We start from the raw sequence: 5,603 nt of genomic DNA on the forward strand, positions 1-5,603 counted from the left end.
ACATGTACTTAGTAGTTTCCAAGATAGCACACGGAAGTGTACTGGCGTGTCGGGCTCGGGGTCATATCGACTAAAACTCCATCCGCCATCTTTCCCCCAGGAACTACCTTCCGGCATTACTTCTGGGGGATGGCAGTACTTAATGTACTCACTCACTCACGCTTAATTTTCGCACTCGCGCTCACCCTACATTCATCTGCCACGCCCCGAGGTATCAATAGCGATAAGTACCAACATTCTACGCTATGACCCTCCCATCACGGCATGAACAGTCCTTACATACGTCTATTCACTCGCTCTTCTGCCATGCTTCGGCGTGACTATTACGGTTACCACCGCTGCGCCACCGTCTCCTCGGCATGCGCAGGCCATTCACTCACTTCTCCGCGTTCAGCCATTTCCGATCTAACTAACCAATCCCAGGTTAGTGTGCTGCTTGGCGCGCCATATTCTCTGCAACCTGCAGGCAATCTGAGTGGTTGCAGACGAGACTGCGATCCACTTCTCCACCGATTGACACGTCCTCTGTATAAGGGTATCAGGGGTTGTGTCCCAGCCACAGACGTCTAGCATTGCTCTTTTTTCGACGTCGAAACGAGGACATGCGAACAGTATGTGTTCGGCAGTTTCGTCAACATCTGGACAGTCAGGGCAGACTAGGGCCTTCGCGTGCCCAAACCTGTGGAGATACTGTCGGAAACAGCCATGGCCTGACAGGAATTGCGTCAGATGGCAGTGAACTTCCCCATGTGGTATACACACCCAGCACGATATGTTAGGTCTCAGCCGGTGAGTCCCCTACCTTTTGAGGAATTATCCCACTCGCGCTGCCATCTGGCGACCGAGGTCATCCTGGTGCGCTCGGGGACTCCTCTATTGCCCTGGAACTCAAAACACTCTTCGTGCTCCCGGATGACCAGCCCGACTGGCATCTTGCTCGCTATTACGCAGGATGCATCGTGTGATACCGTGCGGTGGGCAGATATCACTGAGACACATCAAGCGATAGGTGCTCTCCAGTTTCCGAAGGTAATTGGTTACTCTCGCCCAGGACGGTCCACCGTACCTAAGGATAGATACGGCAACACCTGCCAGTAACCTACGTCTACTGGCGCACACCTTAGGGCTGTTGGACATCATCCTCGATAATACCGCAACAGCCGTCAAAGCCTCCTTGCACGCATAGTCGACATGGCTGCCGAAGGTCAGCTTGTCATCTATGATGGCCCCAGAAATCTTAAGACTCCGCTTTGAAGTTATCGCGACTTCTCCCACTTGGATAACTGTATGTTGTACCGACTAGCGGTTGTTGATGATAACCACCTCCGTCTTATGTTGGGCGAGTTCCAGGCCTCTCACGCTTATCCATTCCGCCACAGTGCTAGTCGCGTCTGATGCAGTCAGTTCTACCTCGGGGATTGACTCCCCGTAGACCGCCAAGGTTACGTCATCGGCGAAGCCGACGATCTTCACACCAGGAGGGAAATTTAGTCTCAGAACCATACATAAGGTTCCATAATACCGGGCCCAGGATCGAGCCTTGCGAGACTCCTGCGGTAATAGGAACGCTTCTCTGACCGGCATTGGTTTCGTATAATAGTACACGGTTCTGGAAGTAGCTTTCCAAGATCCGGTACAGGCCCACCGGCAGACTAAGCCGGCGTAACGAGAGCGCGATGGCGTCCTAGCTTGCGCTGTTGAATGCGTTCTTCACATCAAGTGTCATTACCGCACAATAGGGACCGTTCATAAATTACGTAACGCGAAAATTGCCCAATATTGACTCCCCCCTCCCCCCATGTAAGAAATTTGTCTATCCCCCCTCCCCTATTACGTAACTAAATCTTCGAAATATTTTATTTCTGTTTAGTAAAAGCATGTTACGTAACAATCTAGCTTACTCCCCTCCCTCATATATCACAACATGTAACAACTTGTCGTACCCACAGTACCTTGCGGCGTAGGGGACCAGGGACTCGTGGCTCGGGACGGGAAGAGTACTTCGATAATCCTCGCCAACCGGTCCGGAGACCGTTCTTGGGGTGAAGAGCCCCCTTTGGTCTTGGCCATCACGATCCTGTAGGCGTCACCCCACGGATTCGCGTTGGCACCCTCACACAGGTTATCGAAACACGCTCTCTTGCTGCTCTTGGTGGCCATTTTAACCTTTTCATGCCCAATTTTTTTCTAGTGCATGTAGGGTTTCGAAACTATTTTTCCTTGAAAACGATTGGGTCAAGAAACACGAAAAGCCTATTTTCATAAAGATAGGTGCTTCCATGGCAGTGCTAGAAGCTGGTCAACTTTTACCTTCTAATGCTCAATGCAATTCTCCTAGAGTAATTACAATAGTCCAATTACGTAGAAAACGTAGCCAACGACAGTCTAAATCTAGGGGCAGATCACTTGTGATGCATTTTTAAAAATCAGCGAAATTATTTCCATCAAAATAGAAATTCATAATGTATTTTGCGTTGCGTGCGTTTTCTGCGAGGGAGTGCCAAGCTGATGCAAAAATGGAAATTAAATGCATTTTTTCTAATTTGATGCAAATTTGTTATACATTCTTAGAGTGATCTGCCCCTAGGTCTAAATTGATAAGTTTTATCAGTTTTCAATAATATTGCACCATAACGAAGATATATGAAAAAATCATTTTCCGTCGTCAACGTAAACTGTCCCTGGCAGCACTGCTCCAGCGGATTCCAATTAGACTAATTGAAATAACTTCAGTTCTAGAGCTGATCCTTGTAACTGTTAATACTCAAATTAAAGGCAATAATCACATTAATGAGCCTTACTTGTTTTTGTGAGCAGATCTTGCCTCAATCAAAAGTTATAGCTGTTTAAAAACGTTGTTGTCCACAAATGACATGGGCATGAATGGGTTAAGGGCCGATTTCGCAGCTCTAAACACTTCACGGCGGTCCGCACTTAACTCCTCAGTGCGGGCTTGTTGCGTCCTACGTCTAGCTTTGAGGCAGGCTGATCGTAGGGCTGCAATCTCAGCACTCTACCAATATACCGGACATCTGTCATTTCTTGGCAGGGTTTTCTTCGGCATAGTGGCGTCGCTCGCGCGTGATAGGACAGTTACCAGCGCATCACCGCTTAAACTGTCGATGTTGGCATCCAGTTCCACGGTCGCGGTGAAAACTTCGCTGTCGAAGTCTTCCATCTGCAGTACCTGGCAGGGATTACCCGCCCTCGGATGCTGCACACTATAGTTGATCCTAAAGCGTATTGCTAGGTGATCACTATGGGTGTAGCCCTCGTCTACCTTCCAGTCCATGTCTGGAACCAAACCAGGGCTGACAAACGTTATGTCAATCCATGACTCGACCCCATTCCTACGGAATGTGATATTGGAACCATCATTGACTAGCACTGCGTCGAGTTTCGCAAACGCCTCCAGTAGCGCTAGGCCACTGCTATTTGTACAGCGGCTGCCCCACTCCACTGCCCAAGCGTTGAAATATCCCGCTATGACCAACGGCTTCCGACCCACTAGGACGAAAGCCTGTCGATCATCTGGCTGAACTGTCTATGGGCCACATTGGTGGGGCATAGCAGCTACAATAGAACACACCATTGATCTTGACCATCGCGACACCCTCCGCAGAGGAGTGTACTACCTATTGAACCTGGAACCGTCCCGTTGTACAGATTGCCGCCATCCTAGACCCGTCAGCCACCCGGTTGCCGTTATCGGCAGGGACGTTGTACGGGTCGGATGGGAGGACGATATCTGTCCTCGACTCCGAGACCGTTGTTGGTTGCAGCCCCCGTCGTTCTGCTGTCACCCCTCTGGGAGGAGACCTCGCCAAACCCCCTTTGGCAACGGGTTTCACCACCTCCGTCTTTTCCTCATCGTCTCCTACTTTGCACTCATTATTACTATTTTTATTTTCACGACTCATACTAGATCCCACAAGTAACGCGAGAAAAAAAGGTCCGCCACGCCAGAGCTCCGCATTAACGTGGTAAGAGACACTTACTGTTGGGGGTGCACAGGTACTCCACAGGCTCCGTTAACGGTCAGGCTCTTTTTCACCCTCCCGACCACACATCCCTCAGTACGGGTCGCTTCACACCTTGGATTGTGGGGTTATCCCGTTTGGTGGGCTCAAAGCACCGGAACGGGAGATCCGTATCGCTATTATATGCCGGCCACTACACGGCGCATACATACCTTCTCTGACGGTATTACGCATGAGTTGGAAAACTGGCTCGTACTAAACGAGCACGAACCGTCGTTATCGGATCATAAGTACATCGTCTCTGATCAATTAAACGTCTCACTAGATATCGTCACATATCGTAATACCAAATCTACGAACTGGGACCTCTACGAAGAGGGCTTGGCGACTAAGTTTCATGGGTATATTCCGACGATTGAATCTCCAAGTGACTTAGATGAGCTCGTGGATAAAACAAGCTCACTCATAGTAGCAGCATACCAAGAGGCTTGTCCGCTTCGAGTTGTGCGCGCTTCTAGTGGAACACCTTGGTGGAATACCGAACTTGTTTCACTGAAAAAGTTATGTAGAAGAACTTGAAAGGTTTGGAGGCATTTAAGCTGGCTCGCAAAGCATACAGAAATGCCCTTCGATCCTCTGAGCTCTGCGTTGCGTTGCGTTGCGTTGTGACGATGATTTTGGCGGATTGCACACTGACTTCATCATGTTTGACTGCTGATTATCTAATAAGAGTTGTTTAGGAAGTGGTAAGTAGGAATTCATACCAATCCGACCCATATTAAAACCTCAACAGCATGATAGCCATCATTGCTGGCCGCCCCCATCTCCATCGTTCACGGGGAAGGATAAAGGATAAGGTAGACAGGAAGTGTTGATGCTCCACCTACTTAACGGAAGGACGACGATTCATCAGACTCTTCCATAGGTGTCGCGGAGTTGGCAGTTTGGAAGGGTATCAGGTCTAGGATTCGCTCCAAGCAAGCGATGCGACCTGTAAAGCATATTTTATTAGGTAGTTGTTTAGTTAGTCTGTGAGTGCACGATCACTCGAAAAAGAGAAGATCTTGTTTAGTTTTTGGTTCTTTTTAAACTCTGAGCAGCCGGCTACCGAGAGTATACTATGTTCCCTAAGCAAAAGCAATTTGAACTCCACACAGCCGACCGTGGGAGTATTGCCTAGAAAAGCTAATCTTATCTGCATAATGAGCCGGATCACTATTTATTGCAACAGTATTTGGACAGAATTCGCTATTTCTTCTCTACGATATATTTATTGGCTTGAAAACTACCGAGTGACAACACATTATACAGGCAAAAATAGCGCGAGATGTTATAAATCAAGGAAAGTATTTCTTATTTTCCATATCGGATTGCTTCGATCCTCTGAGCTCTGGTTGGAAAAGCCTATGTACAAATGTCTCAAGTTTCAACGAGACTAGTACATTAAATATGTTACCTTTGAATTCGACTTTCATGTCAGTTCAATTAGAACTGCTAATGGTGAATACTCGTCTGGCGAATATCTAGTACTCAACTATCTTTTTGACACACACTTTCCAGGCTGTACGGAGCCATCACTGACGACAGCTCCTGAGTTCTTTTGAGGTAGTTCTGATTCTTGTG

Source organism: Topomyia yanbarensis, chromosome 2 (genome assembly GCF_030247195.1).
Source record: "Topomyia yanbarensis strain Yona2022 chromosome 2, ASM3024719v1, whole genome shotgun sequence".
Taxonomy (NCBI): domain Eukaryota; kingdom Metazoa; phylum Arthropoda; class Insecta; order Diptera; family Culicidae; genus Topomyia; species Topomyia yanbarensis.